Raw genomic sequence first — 17,636 nt, forward strand, 5'->3', positions numbered from 1 at the left:
TTATCTTGGAACCACATTTATAGATGAACAGAGTGAATCCAGGTGGAAAAAGTGATCTGTCCAATCATCGTAGAGATTAACACCCAGTTTCCCTGTTTGTCAATCCAAGTTCTTAATATTAAATCATATTGGTTTTCATAGCCAAAAAAAATCTTTACCTACATTTCTTAGCTGTTTTTGATATGTTGGGAAAACTAGGACTAGGGATCTCCTTGGATTCAATTTATAACACATTAACCAACATGATTTGATTTTTTTTTTAGGTGTCTACAGGAAGTTGGCAGGTGGCTCTAACTAAGAGTGACATTGCACTTAGCACATCACCACCATGCTGTCTTGCTGTGTGGTCATCTATTGGCTGCAGGACACAGGAGTACACAGCCTGATGTCACTGCTCTGTTGACTGGAGAGATTTCGTGAGGTAGCTAACCAGTGTCCTGGAATACAAAAGCCGTGGAGGTAGGAATGTGTGCTTTTTTGTCTACAAAGTACGGCGATACATGTTTGCTAACTCTGGGGACCGATGAAATGTTTCCTAGCTCCGGGGACCAATGAAATGTTTCCTAGCTCCAGGGACCAGTGTAAGAATTAAAGACAGGTGGTCTGCAAGGATCACTTAGGGTAAGGTTAGGTAAACCGTGATTGATAAACACGGGCAGGAATAAATCCAGCAAGATAATAAGTTACTGAGTGAGTTACTAGACAGTTTCAACAGGGAGAGGAAAAAAATAGCAAGGTCAAAATGCAAATTCATATTTTACATTAAGATTTTATTAACATTTACCACTCATTATTTAAGTTACTGTTAGCATTAACTGGCAATAGCGCTACTCTGGTACATTATAGATTCCAAAAATTCAGCATCAATATAATGATGCCCTTCTCTGTAACTCATTCACGAAAAACCAAAAATTTGAACATTTTACAATTTACGTTGCACAGCCTAAGCATGTTATTACCGTTGCGGACTGCAAATACCTGGAAGGTTTTATTGTGCATCCACACCACACTCAGGCTCCAGTGTGAGAATGCAGCAGACATTTCCAATTCAGACTCAAACTCTTTTTGCTTGCTTAATTTGTGGTCAGCTCGTAATCATTCTCTCTAGCCTTTGGAATGATTCAGCCGCGTGTCTCCCACGCAGTCAGTGGGAGGGCTCTACTCAGGCTTGTGAGACAGACCTTAGAAGAAACCGTCCTGTAATGCAGAAGGGCCGTGATTGGATCTTCAACTGTTCCGAGATGATAAGCTTATTGTTAAAAGGGCTCGTGTGGGTGCGGACAGTCACAGAGGCCAGCATGGCCCGACCCATCCCCTAGCCACCCCCACCTCTCTGCCCTCCCTTACTCCACCTCTCAGGTGCCACTACAGTGGACAAAAGTGTAATGGAGAAGGTGGAAAAGATGGAAGAGCAGAGCAGCGCATGGGCTGTGGAGACAGGCGGAAATGGAGCCGGGATGGTGGGCCGAGGTCTACAGTGGGGCGAGGACCCTGAGACATGACCCTATCGTCAAGTGGCAGCCCAGACGCCACACAGCAGCATGGCCTTTGGTGGTAATCCCAGTAGGGTTGGCGGTGTGCCAGGCAGCAGCCTGGAACTTACTTAGACACAGACTCAACCCCCAACATGCTGCCGGGCCATAGGATCACAGTGGTTCTGGACAATAACGGTTGCTTTCTAGATTGGACCTCCCTGAAGGATCACAACCTCTCCCTCCTCTGTGTTCTCACCTCCCATTTCCTTCCTAACTGAACTGTCAGTGCCTACTCTAGGTAATGATGCTTCTGGGATGAAGATGATGAAGATGATGAAGATGATGATGATGGCGATGATGAAGCTCAGGCACAGGCATGTTGTGTGATGCACACACTGCACGGCTTGAGCAGGTTAAACCGTCAGGGGTGATGTCATTCGAACTGATCCAGATACAGAGATGACCTGCCAAGGAGCCAACCGGTGCAACACGGGCTTTTGTGAAGGACTGGCTAAGATGAAACCATGAACTTAAAAGCAAACTAATGAGCCTCTTCAGAATAGCAAAGAGCAACAATGCAACCCAAACAGACTTGCCCATTCCACCCTAGAACTCGAGTATTAATGAGTCCTCTTGGTTCCTGAACTGGGTGGTCCTCATAAAACCAGAGGAGGCTCCGGATTGTAAAACTTACATTACCGATTCCCCTGCAGGGCTTTACTGCCTGGAAACGAAAATCATTACGAAGGGCTTGGATATGCCATAACCAGTGGATCATATTAAATTATCTTCCTATGAACAACTTCCACGCCGTTCCCAGGGTCAAGTTACAAATTACACTTCTTATATCAGCTCTGGGAATACAAGCAGCCTTTCATTTTTATTTTATACATCTGTTTGGACGTTTACACCCTGGGAGCCCAGAGTTATGGAGAAGGCAAATGTTGCTTCAGCTGGACCGGCAGAAAGATGGAGGATAAATGCTGAAGTGTGTGATCTAAGCTCTGTAGGAGTGACTCACCCTGTCCCATTGCACTGGAATGCCACAAGCCTCACTTTCTCCCTCTGGAAGTCAAGACTAATGTGGTTCTTAGCTGCACTCTCACCGGGAAAGCCTTTATTCTGTGTTACAGGGAAGACTGCAAAATGACACACCATTTCAATGACAAATATCATAGCCTAGACCCCTAGTGTGACAGGAATTATTAGAGGCATCAGCGCCACAGATGACGTACCTGTGTGTCATGTATGATTTATGGTCTGTTTCCTATCTTTTTTATTTGTTTTTGATTTTTATTGTATTTGCTTCTTTGAGACATGGTTTCTCAGTAGCTTTGGAGCCTGTCCTGGAACTAGTTCTTGTAGACCTGGCTGACCTCGAACTCACAGAGATCTACCTGCCTCTACCTCCTGAGTGCTGGGATTAAAGGAATATGCCACCATCTCCCAGCTATGTTTCCTGTTTTATATGCACTTGTCAAATACTCCATGCCTGAAGATGGTTGGGGATTGCCACAGTCTCTGGCTTTTCAACCATAACCTTTACATCAGTACTTCTTGCATATAGGCTTAAAGGAAAACATGTGGGTATGCATTCAGGAAGTTAGGGGAGGTGTGAGCTTCAATTTCCTTCCCGATTCCCAGTTAAGCTGGAAAAATACGTTCTTGTCAACACACAAGTATATAATTAGGACTAGAGTCATGAACATGGCTACTAGTTTAAATGATGCTTTTATTTATACCTCAGAGATGTGTTTGATGTAATTTCTCTTGTTGACGGTCTCAAGGTTGACTTGGGATTTTAAGGTTACAAACATCTCATTAGATTCACATTTTCTTGCATCTGATGACACTGCTGCAGTTTGGGGAAGCTGGGAAGTTGAGGGCAGGGATAAGTTAGTAAGACACAGAAGGAACCAACCATCCAAGAGTGCAAGCCCAGAGTGTGAGACAGACAAGGCCGACAGCCTTGAGTGGCTTTGTCTCCAAAGATAAAGTCGTGACTACATTTATTTGAAAGAAACAAAACTCTCATCCAAGCAGGTATTACTTACCCCCTTAGAGCTGAACAATTAGATGTATGTTCTTTCCTCAGCACAGGTACTAAACAGAAAGAACTATAAAATTCTTCTGTGTAGAGAAAATCATAAAAGATAACAAAGACTTTCATAGTGTGTGCCCAGGAAAAAGGGTCCCTCCCTCTCAAAAAAAAAGCCACCCCTTCAAATGAAGCAGGAACCTTGCCAGGGTCAACAGATTAGCGCTATCTCTACTAAGATAACAGACTCTGTGTGCCAGTTCCCTATTTCTGCTTCCTTAGAGGCCTAAACAGCAGTGGAAATCTAACCCAGAAAGAGGCCGAGGCTTCAGAGACTTCAAGCAAATTTAGTCTTTGAATTTAGGGTCACTGTATATAATAGCTTATAGTGTGTATGTATGGGGGGGGTGTGGTCAATATTTCTGAGTACAAGTAGAGAGACCAGGAACGATAGTTGTCTTAAAGACAGCTGAAGTTTCCATAGAGGTTCTTAAAGTCTCATTAGACTGGTGATTCTTTACATCTGGGTCACGATGCCCATAGGGGTCACATATCAATATTCTGCATATCAGATATTGACATCATGATTCATAACAGTAGAAAAATTACAGTTATGATTTGGCAACAAAAATAATTTTATGTTTGTGGCCACTACAACATGAGGAACTCTATTAAAAGGTCCCATCATTAGGAAGGTTGAGAACCTTCTGACTTGGAACATTTGCTTTGCAAATACATTGGACAAGGAAGCTTGTATCGGACATGGGCACCCTCCCTAAATATGATGGGGTCTGTCACTCCCCTTACAGCATATGCTGTTTACCAAGGAGCTGCCTGGCTTCCCCTTAGAACTGGCACAGTGATTTCAGCAAGGAGGGGAAGAGGCCTTGGTAGCACCTTGTCCGTGCTCCTGAAGTTGAGTTCCAGGACTGTGAGATCTTTCCTCTGATCCTTTTCTCCCTTCTGGTTCCATGTTACCTCCCATTATCTTAGGGGTGTTTGCCTGCCTCCTCTTGTGGGCACATTGGGGTTCTGTTGCATGATGGCCACCTCATCAAGTCTTTTTATGTTTGCAGTTTCCGTGCTAGGGCTACCTTAAGGAGAAACAGAACACATGTTTAAGCATTAAAAGAACTAGATCTTACCTGTTTGGTTTCTTTCCTGGTTTTTCAGAACAATTGGTTCTAAGATAATTTTATCTGCTGTAACACATGGTTAAATAGAATGTGTTCATTTATCTTTGTTTTTCGTGTTCAATTCCTTCTCAAGCAGAATGTTTCTCAGTATTGAATTTAACCTTTCCAGGTTACAAAGTCTGATCTCTGAGAATTTCCATTCCACCCACACTGTGAACTCTCTGAATGGACTAGATCTCGACTCTGTCAATTCTTACACTGCGCTCTTTGCTAATCTGAGATATTAACCACCAAAGTGAATGTGGTAGGGGTGTCATTGCTGACAACAATTCTATCAAGTTACATTCTCAAGGAAGAAAGAAGTCCACGTTGGAACCTCTTAGTGACAAAAGCCACGTGTGCAGTGCTGAGACTGGAGAACCCTTGTCTCTGGCCAGTAGAAGATAGAAAAGCCACAAGCTCCATTAGCACGTGGCAGAGACAGAAGGCTGCAGTTGCTGATGAACCCCTTAGAGGAGCTTTTCTCTTTTATTTTTCAGAAATGCCCCTGAATGATGCTTCATATCTTACTTATCACACAACCCCATAGAAGGAAGCTGCAATTTCATATTTGTTCTGCTGTGCACCCATTTTAAACTCAGGACATTCTCTTCTTCATCAGCACTAAGGTCTCCAGTAGTGGAAGCAGCTTGTGAAGATTTCCTGAATGCAAGGGCAGGCTACCACCTAAAGCATCCTGCCTGAAAGAGGTTCCAGTCTTCAAGAACATATTTCCAGAAGCACCTCCATCTTCCAGAACAAGCACTTCTCATTTCAATCCTTCACTTCCTAAGCATGAAGCGGGCTGGTCTTTAGTAATTGGAACAGAAGCTGGAAGTAGTATAAAATGTTCTAAGGAGTGGCAAATTCTTAGAGGTATATTTGAAACCAGTTCTAAGGGAGGAAACTTCCAGAAACACCAAGTGCTCAGGTGCCCAGGCTCTTCTGGACTGTGGCAGTAGCTGTCATCACAGTGATACCCAAGCTGGATAAATCTCCCAGATGTCAACACTCACTTATCGAATGAGCAATCAGCGGGATGTCCCCAATAACCTGATACTGAACATAGGCCCTGTCTTGAAGTTGCTAGTTTATTGCTGGCACATCAATAGATAAGCATTCACATCTAACTAGAGCAATGACTAAAATTGGGGTCGTCGGGACAGAGAAAATGAACACTCTCTTAGCTAAGTTTCTCTAACGCAGAGGCTGAACCCGGTGTGGAACGGTGTCTGAGTCAGGGGCAGGAGGGAGAGGGCAGAGGGTGTTCCCAGCAGAGCAGAGCTGTCTGTGTACAAAGGTGGAGGAGACAGAAGGCACCGTGACTGTGAGACACGAAACGTCATTAGGAGAGCAGAGTGTGCTGGCACCAGGGAGTGGCTAGGCAAATAAGGCTGGAGCTGAAGGCAGGATTGAGGGTCATTAAAGGTGGGTTAAGTAAATGGAAGGATGTGCTGTAGACTCACGACTGGATCATGAAGACTCGCTGATGTGAAGCTGTCTGCTGTCCTCGAGCTAATCATGAACACACTGGAACCATAGCTCTAGCTTTGGTTGTTGTTTGTGGAGATTTGATTTGGGGCTTGAAGTAGACCTTGAAATTTAAGTGAGAAATTAAATGAACACTTAAAGCACAAAGACATTGTTTCCTACATAGGAGTTCCCCCCCTTCAGTGTGCCTACTATTGAAAGATTTATTCTAATATATTGCCCTATAGTTGTTTTCCAATATTAAGAAAACACATTGTAGAGAAGTAATCACTATCCAGATAAACTCAAAAAAAATTTCCTTTAGAAATCAGCTCCAAATGGATTAAAGTCTTATGAAATTTTAGTCTTAAGAAATAGAGGAAATCCTTTCAAAGCTTTCAGATAAAAATGTCTTTTCTTAAGAAAGAAATAGTACAAATCATGACACAATGATAATCCATCAAAATGACAAGGTTCTCATTAGGACTGAGAAAGAAGCTGGGTAGTGAAGTTCTGACTGACTCCCATGACAGCCTAGGTCAGATTCCTAGTACCACAAGGTAAAATGGAAAAGCCAAAATGTGCCCATTCATAACATATGCCTCAAAAGGGGGAGATACAGCAGTACTGGAACAAGATACAAATAACAGAGGGGTAGAAGCTAGCATACTTAATAAAAATTCTCAAACCAAGAAAAAACAAAAACAACAGGGTGATGTGGGATCAGCTCTGTGTGCTGTGAATACCATTGGTTAATACAGGACTCTCTTGAGCCTGCCCAGGGAATAGAGGTAGGCGGAGAAAGCTAAGCTAAATGCTGGGAAAAAGGAGGCAGAGTCAGAGAGAAGCCATGGAGCCACCACCAGAGTCAAACATGCCGAAACTTTGCTGGTAAACCACAGCCATGTGGGGATACACAGATTACTAGAAGTGGGTTAAAAATTAATATGTAAGAGGTAGCCAATAAGAAGCTAGAGCTAATGGGCCAATCAATGGTTTAATTAATACAATTTCTGTGTGATTATTTCGGGGCTAAGCGTCCCAGAACCACCAAAGGGCCCCCTCCTTACAACAACAAGCGAGCACAAGAAAGTGGGGAAAAACTAAGTAGCCTTCCTGGAGATCAAAAACTTGCTATTTAAACCACAATGAATACCATTTTTAGTCTTCAGTCTTGTCAAGACTTTTCAAAGCTGGGAAATATGAAGTTGTCGGCAAGGCCGAGCAGCCACACTCTCGTCCATTGCTTGTGGCTGGGTAGCTGTAAAATGGTTATGAACAAATACCCTCCGGCTCAGCCATTTCACCGTTAGGTACACAGCCTGGATAAGCTGCCACAAATGTGCAGTTGGAGATGTATCCAGGTTAGAGCTTCTCCCACAACGGTGATGCGCTGGATCATATGCAGATGTGTATCAATCAGGCCGTGAAAAAGGGAGTTTCACGAGGTTCACTGATGTCTTGGTGCAGACATGACTCACGGGGCCAAGTCCACACAGAGGAACCGTGAGATATTATTGTGAACAAGGGAAGCAAATCACAGAGAACAGCGTATGCATTCACTTCTGCTAAGCTCAGACACCCGCACATTTGAACTATAATTTCTCTACTAGAGAGGCAGGGAAGTAATCAAGGAAGGCAATGAACTGTTGAGAGCAAATGAAGGAAGGAACTCAGCAGGTAATCTCCTTATTTCCCCTGGCTATGGGAATTCATCTGCCACAAGGACAAGTTTTCATTTATTTGTTGCTGGAGGCCAACCTATTTTGTTTGTTTGTTTGTGAACACTTAAAAAATTAAAACTAAACTCTCTTCTTGGGTAGAATTCATTTTCCTAACTAATGTGTACAGACAGCAACAAGAAGCTTCAAAATGTGATTAATTTAAACAGTGACTTGATTCCGTTCTCTTTTTAATTGGCAAATCCTCTTCCACGGTGCCGCAAATGCTACACTCTTTCTTTACAACTAAACTTTCCAGCTAGGGTGGGAGTTTTTCCTTCCAGGTGTATTCACTCAATTAATTCATGGTCCTGTTGCTTAGAGTTCAGAATGAGTTTGCTCCCCCTCAAGGTTGTAATCGTGTAACATTTGCTCATAAAGGAAATTGATGTGATCATGTCTGGCTTAGCAGGAAATTAAGCAGATAAGTAGTTAGACCATTCATTACACCGCAGTCTTAGTGAGCCAGGCGCTCAGTACTGTCCTCAGCATCCTGGTTTACTCTGTGCTCTGGGCCAGGCGCTCAGTACTGTCCTCGGCATCCCGGTTCACTCTGTGCTCCAGGATTCTGGATTTCACATCAATACCTTGAAATTAAAAAGTAGCATTTAACTATGAGGCCCAAGCTGATCTCCTCAACTTTCCAAGTGCTGGAATTATTTAATATCATTATCATAAATTATTTTCATATCTTCAAATGCTTAAAAATACTGAGATAATAGTTATAACCGTTTAGTAATAAACAGAAAACATGTTTTACAAAGCGTAGAAAGAAAATGTAAACTTTCACTGATTAGATGCTACTAAATAATAACAGCCAGGAGCTTTCAAATAGCAGCAGTAATAACCAATGGCATAAAATATACATATGAAGAACTACAAATTCATAGCCACCATAGAAGGGTGTGTCTTCTCCCTTGTCTTTACTTGAAGAGAGAAATATTTTCCATTCATTAATTAACTGAAGTCATTATTGAAACTGTAACATGCAGGAATGTAAAGTTCCTGCCTTTAAGTTGTATAATAGTGTAGCTGGTTCATTCATACTTAAATAGATATTAATATAAATATACACTATTATAATCTCCTGTGTCTTCTATCTTAGTATGCACTTACTATATACAAGCTTGTGGAATTGAAACTGTTGTTCTGCATGTACACCAAAGATTTTCGAAAGTCTTTGGGGTATAAAAGTTTATAATAGTGTGAACTCCAAACACGCTAGATTCACTTTCTCTTCACAACCCCAGACTGTGAGAACGTAATAAGGAATTTTATTTTTCTAGAACTTAGTTTCCTTATCTCTCACAGTTTCTTCTATTCCAATACTCTATGCTAAACCTTTGCGTAGAGTTTACTCTCAACTAAAAGGCATTCTATTTAGAGCAGGGTTCTTACTAGTTGGTGTGGGAACAGCAATAGTATAAATCATCACAAATCTCCCTCACTCGGCTAAATTCCTGTCTCTTGTGTGGAGTGCGTACTGCACACAGTTTTAAAAGATTGAAGGAAAGGAGGGAGGAGGAAGGAAGGGAGGAAGAGAGGAAGGGAGGGAGGGAGGGTGGGAGGGAGGGGGAAGGGAGATAACTTCAGTTCAACAGAACTACTGATTTTTAGAAGTTGACCAAAAGTTTGTATTTTTCACTTTGATTAATTATTACAGCAAATTTTGCATGTGAGTTTTAAATTATCGAAATATCCTTAGAATTTCTTTTTCTCTCTTTGTCTGTCCAAACCTGTTGTCCAATTTCAGTCTAGTATTTTGGAAAACTGAACTTTTTAAGCAGTTGGAAGAAACTGAATAGACAGTGAGCATTTATTCTTCACATAGGCAAGGACCAGCTAATTGACAGACCCTTTCCCATGCTCTAGACAACATCAAGCCTGCTCATTCCTCACCATGAGTCTCTTAGCTCATTGCAAAATGGTACCAATAACACTGGCCTGTTTTGAGGAGGGCACAGCTTATGTAACCATAGGATTGCAGAGCACATCAGTGAACCTCAAGAGGGCTAACCTCTACTTAGTGTGAAGAACTTACTAGCTTGCTTACTTTGAGGGGAAACTTGTGGAAATGAAACAGTGTCTATTAAAGATAGATTTTCTTTTTTCCCTTCCACAGTTTCAGTGGAATTCGTCTGTGATAGTCTTCCCTCGTTAAGTTTCTTAAGGAGTTTTAGAAGAAAGGTCAGTGATGTGATGGAGTATCTACTTGGTAGAGCACCATTCACCTTGGTAATTTCCGTGATTTCATCAGCTGAAATGATAGCAAAGAGGTGCATTTAAACTTGAAAGGCAGTATCTTCTGTGGATAAAAATTAAATCTCTTTGGCTAGATGAGAAGGTTTTAAAAATTATTTCCATGATCAAATGCATTTAAAAGGAATTATTACAAAGTTAATTATAATATTCTACCAACTAAAATCTGATAAATCTAAATATGTCTAGTCTTAATAATATAAAAAAAAAGAAAGGAAGAGTCATAAAGCTAAAATACTTCCCTTTCCCCGCAGGTTCATCTGACCATGGCTATTCATTTTAACATCTGTTAAGGTCACTTGTTTTATGAAATGACAAATTACGAAATAGCAGGTCATAAAAATTGACGACTGCCTGTATTTGTATGCCATATGGCCCTATTCAACATTACTATAGGAAATGTCACATGCTTGGTAAACAGTAGGCATAGATGGCATTTGCTAGCAGGAGTGGATAGAAATCCAGTAGTGAAAGCTCAAAGTTCTAGAATGATAAATTTTGGCCCCATGCGGATGAGGCTAATATCATTAGCCATTTATTGCAAAGGAACTAAATCTTCTCAAATTAAACTCATGATGGATTTTAATCACTTGGCTAATGTTGGTAAATGATTGTGCCCCAAGCTATTACGATAATGATCATTCTTAGCAAGAATCTGTTTTACAATGTTCCTAATGCTCAAAATTAATCCAGGAGTCAAGAGCCATTAAATCATTTCACCTGCAGCAGAATTTTAAAACAGGAGTATATTTCATGTAACTGCCATTTAAAAACAAAAGCTAAGGCCATAGGACAACACAAAAGAAAATCAAGCTATTAACTACAGCGCCACCAAGTGTCCAACCACACAATTAATTTTTTGTAAACCCCGAATAGCAAATACATAAATGAAAATGCTGTGGGGGATAGGAGGCCATATAGCAAGACAGATGCTCAGCGTGAACTATAGTGAGTCTCATAAGTGCAAGAGGTCTACTCTCTCCTCTCTTGAATGACAGTGCTTATGTGAGATGCCTCGGTACTAACCCTACAGGTTCCCAGAGAACTTCCAAATGTCAGAAACACAGGTGAAGATAAAATCATTTAAACAGCAGCTGTCTCTACAGATGTAAGGTGGGGGAATGCCTGGGTGGTATGAAAGCTTTGGCTAAAACTCATGAGATTATATGATGTCATCACAAAGAGTAAGTATGAATAGGTATCAGATTTAGAGTGTATGAAATCTTAGAATAACTAACATTGACTTTCCTCACCACTTCCCAGGCAAGAATATATGCTTAAAATCTAAATCTAAATCTATCTGTCTCTCAGTCTATCTATCTATCCATCCATCTATCAATTTATTATCTGCCTATAATTTATAACAAGAGATGATTTTTAAAAGTGGAAAATTAGAGCATTTTGTATTTCTCTCACCAGCAATGTTTAAACCATTAACTTTTCCATTTCTTTATCAAATGTATCAGGAGTTGGAACTGTTCCAGGCATAGTGCTAAAGTCTGAGGGTGGCAATGCATCATGGGAACTCATGCAACAAAACTAGTCATGTAAGATGGAAAGAACATGGCTTTTAAAAGAATGAAAACTTAAGACAAACTTCTAAGCAATACGTAGAACCACTTCATCTATAGACTATGGTAACTGACTCCACCCTTATGAGCTATCCCTGACATGCTATTTTCATTCTTAAGGCCAAGTATCACAAAACTGGAAACCAACCAAGCAACAAAAATGCCTAAAGGAATGGCACTCTCAATGACTAATGGGAGAAACTTAAGAAGAGCTAAATTTAAGCCATTGACTATACGGACTTAGCGAGCCAGGTCTAAAAATAGGAGGCAGACAAAGGCATTGATAACGTTTTATAGTATACAAAGAGATAAAACCATGGGAGTAAACAGTAAGATAGAATTAGGTAGAGGAAAATTTAGATAATATCAGGGGAAAAAGCTTCCTGTTGGAGAAAATTGGCAGATTAATACAGTGACTGCCAGGAAGCGTTGGGAGTTCTGGAGTTCTATTTGTTGATAAGTGGAAAGCCCAGGCTGGAGCTGGAAAGTGTGCGCTCAGGAGCTAAGGAGAGGAGCAGGCGTGGTGGTGCCTCTCAGCCTCCCACTGTAGCGTTCTGCGATCTGCCACCATGACAAGAAGAATGGCCATCCATCAAGACAGGCCCAGGAAAAGCCAGTGGGCTCTCATGGAATGTGCGACCAAGTTTGGAGTGTTTCAAAAATTATAAACTATTCAAGCAAATCCCTGTTCCCCTTTCTTTTGGTGCATCTCTCCATTGGACTGAGCAGACCCAGATTCTAGTTTATTGAACACAGAACAGGATCTCCGTCCTTTTGCTAGGTAAAAATAATTTAAGAGCTATTACTTCTAACATGAAGACTCCTGTTGACGTTTACCATATATGGCAATTGAGAGTATTGGTTCTCTCCTGCACTGGAATAAGGAAAACACACAGAAAATGTCACCTGTGTTAGGTCCATTGTCTGACTGTGCCCCATCTTCCGTGACATGCCTTCCAGAGAACTAAATTATCTTAGCCAGTTTGTACTGGCTCCTAGTCTGGTCACATTGGAGAGGCCTGGTCACTCATACTCTTCTGTTGCCTTTCTGTTAAAGGGCAGGAAACAAAAGGCTCTGCTGTTCTTGGGTCTGCCCCGTGGGCACGATGACTGTACACCTCTACTTGGCTTCAGTTCCTAACTTGGGAGGTTGAGTCCCTGGTTTCACTCTTGCCGTTTCTGCCTTGTGGCTTGGACCTGGACTCATGCTGTTGATATGCGACTTCCGACTTCAGTCATCTCCTTTTTCCTACACCAACAGCTGTGCTGTTTCCTTTTCTTTCATTTTTTGATTCTTGGTCATTTTCCCCTTTCTTCTAGATCTCTGTTGTGACCTTCATGTTGATACACAGAGTTCTTACTGCCAACCTGAGTTGATCTACCGGGAAACTGAGGACAAAAAGGTCAAAGTTGCTGGCCTACTTTCCTCAGATAACACAGGAACCCTTTCTAGTTTTTAGGCTCTCAAGAATTTGTCATGTGAAAATGTATTTTCTACTATTCTTTATTCATTTTTGTTATAAATGAGTCACCAAATTAACAGTGATAGGTCTCCTCGTGTACCAGATCACAGTTTAAGTTGTCCTTTAAGACATAAATTATTAGTCATTATTAATCATTTTTATAGGTAAAGGAATTTTTGGCTAATGTTGATTTATTTTGTATTTTCAAAGAACAAAAGTACTAGGATTTATTTGTTTTGTTGGTTTTACTATGAATGGTTAAAAGTCTATGTTCTAGAATAATCATATAACTCTTATTAACATGGTTTACCAAAGCCTTATTCACTATAACTTACTATGTATACTCTATAATTTTCTCGTATGAGTAAATTATTGTTATTTCTTTTTAAGTACAGTTGGCATACATATTTTCACTCTGCCATAATTTAGAAAATTTGATCAACAGACAGGTAAATAGAAGGTCCTCCTGAACACGCTATAATTAAAAGTCCCAAACACTTACTCATGTTAGACAACAGATGGCCTTAAAATACACCCATGCATGTGCCTCAGATGGACCCACATGGCTTCAGTAGTGGCTGAAGATATGGAAAATGGCAGTTCTATTTCATGGTACATTATAAATCCCAAGACTCTAATTCTAATTCAGTACAATGCTGCAATTTATGAAGATTTTCTGTCCTATAAAAAATATCTATGATCCTTATTCTACTCCCAGCCTCTCCAAAAAGCCAGTGTATAAATACAATAAATATCCCTCTAAATGATTGGCTCCATTTTGGCGGGTAAGCTGCTTTAATTGTCAGAGCAAATGACTGGGGAATGGGAGATGGTAGTGTCCACACATGCCTGTTTCCACACATGTTTGTGAGATGGGCATCCTTGGCGCATGAGGTTTAGAGTTCTACCTAGGCCAACAAGCAACCCAATATATAGACCATAGCTCAGAAGCCAGTCTTAATCACTTGGAAGTTCATTCAGCCCAAATTGAGAATTCTCACTTCTGCTTTATCGTTCTAAGCTTAAAAAAAAACCTAAAATTACCTAGAGTCCTTAGAAAGCAAAGAATCTGGAAATGCCTAGACCCAAATCTGACTGTTAAACTGTTAGATCCTAAGACCCAATTACACCCAGTTTCATCAATAATGCCAGATTAAATCACATAAAATTGCCATTTTACTGCTTAAAAAGGTCAAAAATGGGCAGTTTCATGAAGCTTAACTATGTAAAATCAGATATGATAAGAAATTTCATTAACCTCAGCTGTGGGCTGAGCATTCTACTAGACACTTATTTTAGCTATATGTTGGGTCATCTTCCAAGATGACATTATTGTTATTCCAACTTATCCAAGAGAGAAATTATATAATTTCATGAAGTACTCATGGCTTTTTAGTTCTTAAACCTGTGCCCATCTCACCGTGCTGGGTTTTCTTAAGATAGTTTTGGGGCAGGTTCTCCTTCTCTCTCCATAGTGTGTGACTACAAAAAAGTCTGCGGACTTCATCAGGTGGAGTCTTCCTGCACAGTGGGGTTTTCCCCTCTAATCTGTGGTACTTTTACATACCTTTGCATTTTTATAACCTTGTTATAAACATGCTTCAGTTCAATCTAAATTGGGCTCTTTATAATTTCTACTTCTGTGCTTAATGGTCCATACAGGTGTCAGGCTTTCAAACAGTGAACAATGAATATAACTATATTTTGCCTTTCTTTGGCATGTTTAATTTTTAGTATTCTCATATTGTTGACTCTCCAATTGGGATCTGCTTTATAATAAGAAGCATGGGCAGGATGTTCCTTAATGTACAATATGGGCGATAGTACAATGGAAGAATGACCAATGAAAAAGATAGAGAGAGAGCACGAATTGGGCCTGTGTAAATTTTTAAAATCAAAATAAAACCAATGTGCATTGAAATAATATATTCCTCTCCTTCTGCTCGAGCAAGGAACTCAGGACCGCGAGGGGTGCACCCACACACTGAGACAATAGGGATGTTCTATCGGGAAGTCACCAAGGCCAGCTGGCCTGGGTCTGAAAAAGCATGGGATAAAACCGGACTCGCTGAACATAGTGGACAATGAGGACTACTGAGAACTCAAGAACAATGGCAGTGGGTTTTCGATCCTACTGCACGTACTGGCTTTGGGGGAGCCTAGGCAGTTTGGATGCTCACCTTACTAAACCTGGATGGAGGTGGGTGGTCCTTGGACTTCCCACAGGTCAGGGAACCCTGATTGCTCTTCGAGCTGATGAGGGAGGGGGACTTGATCGGGGGAGGGGGAGGGAAATAGGCGGTGGCGGGGAGGAGGCAGAAATCCTTAATAAATAAATAAATTTAAAAAATAAATAAAATAAGCTACGGAGAGACCCTGTCTTGAAAATCACAAAAAAATAAATAAAAATCAAAAAAGAAAAAAAAAAGAAATAATATATTCCTGAATGCTGTTAAGCTTTCTGTCTTGGAAAAAGATGCTTATTTTTCCTGCTCTTTAAGTATGGAACTCTAGTAGTTGGGGCATCTGATAAATGTAAAGGAGATAAAAAAAACAGAAAACACATAATTTGTAAGTTATAGTATAAGGAACATAATTTTATAAAGGTTTTTCAAAGATTCTCATAATTAAGAATTAAAATATAGCTAGACCCTGTACTGATGGAGATTTGACGTTCAGGTCAAAAACAAAACATTATTCAATGAAAACGGACAGGTTTGTAGTTAATTTTAGTTTCCAAGTTAACTTGATTGAGATATGCCAAGGATATTAGTAAAACATACTCCTGGGTATGTTTTGAGTTTATTTACAGGAGCACTTAGGTGTTGAGGATTCAGATATAATGAATAGCTTAACCCATTGGTGGATTAAAATCTTAAGTAGACTGGAGGAGGTGATGGAATGTGCACAATGGAGCTAAGGCACTGGGAGCATGGCCTTTAGGGCTCTGTCTTCACCTGGCCCTTCTCATGATGGATGCCTTGCTTCCTTCATGATGTGAGCTTTGCTGCTCTCTGCACGAGATAAACACATCCGTTCTCTACACGCTCCCATTGCCATGATGTTCCGCCTCACCACAATCCCAGAAACACTGAACCAAGTGACCATGACCTACACCTTCAAAAACTGTGAATTAATGCCAACCCTTCCTCCTGTGATAAAACTAGCACAGAACATGATCCGACTAGAGACACATTCAAGTGTAGCTTTGAGAGGCAGTGAAGAGAAAGAGCAGGTAGAGCTAAGACTGATGAATCTGATTATCTTCTGGCAGTAGAAGAAGTAGCTCAAGATGAGAATATACTGAGTCCAGTAGAATGGCCAGTTGTTAGGGACTTGGAAAATAGCATACTAGAATAACAGAAAAGAGGCTTAAGAAAAGGCAGGTGAGGCTTGTAATAGTAATAAAATATGAAATGTTTGCACTGCATATGAATGATTAGTAGAAAATGTCTACCTTTACAGTGGTATTAGGCAATTAAGTCCATAAAATAACTTGCTTGGTGGCTGGATGTTAGCTATTTTTTTTTGTCACTGGCCACCAAAGAACTTGCATTATAGTACATGTGTCTAATGAGAATGAATGAGGCTTTTAAGGGCTCATCAGCATGGAGATACTTTCATGAGGCATATGTAACTACTTTCGCCTACAAATCATGGTTCTGATTTCCTGGCATGGCTCTGCTTCTTAATGAGATCCAGCTGCCAGGCCGATTGGATATCATGGGCCCCTTCTATCACAGAAAGGCCAATGGTTCACCATCACAGAAATAATGCCTATTAATATATAGGTCTTCTAATTCCTCCTGCAGAGTCCTAAGCCCGCTGTTTAGGAACTAATGACTAGCATGTATCCCAGAAAACATGACATCTACCCAGAACTTTCTAGTAAAAGATCTTTAGGACTGAATCTATAGCAGCAGCATCCATGGACCTTATTCTAGACCACAATATCCAGACTAGAGTCATGGCCAAAGAGTCTGTTGAACTTACACAAAATGAAGAAGGACCATCCTCCAAGAGTGCTAGAACAGCTTTTTAAAGGCATCGCTGAAACTTCAGATCAGAATCCTCTACAAGTACAAGGTACCACCTTTCAGGATCAAGGCATGCATTAAATCAGAGATTTATACACTGGTCTGTGCTTCTCGGTGAATCCGTTTAAAAGAAAAAGAAAAGAATTACACATCTGTCCACCAAGAGTGAAACCAATGTTGGTTCCACATGCCATCCCACTCGATGATACACTGTGAGTGTTTGTGCTTCCCGCAGCTATGACCTCTGTAAGATCACCGGCCTCCCCCAGAATATATTCTACTTGTATTAAATTTTCAAAGGCTGCATTTATAAAAGCATTACAGAGTATCTTCTAGACAGCTACATTTCCTTCATTTTTCTCATGTAGAAGAATATAACGAGGAGTCTAGCATTGCGCCCAGGCTGTTCTCCCAGCCTATTTTCTCA

This window comes from Microtus pennsylvanicus, chromosome 9 (assembly GCF_037038515.1).
Source record: "Microtus pennsylvanicus isolate mMicPen1 chromosome 9, mMicPen1.hap1, whole genome shotgun sequence".
Classification (NCBI taxonomy): domain Eukaryota; kingdom Metazoa; phylum Chordata; class Mammalia; order Rodentia; family Cricetidae; genus Microtus; species Microtus pennsylvanicus.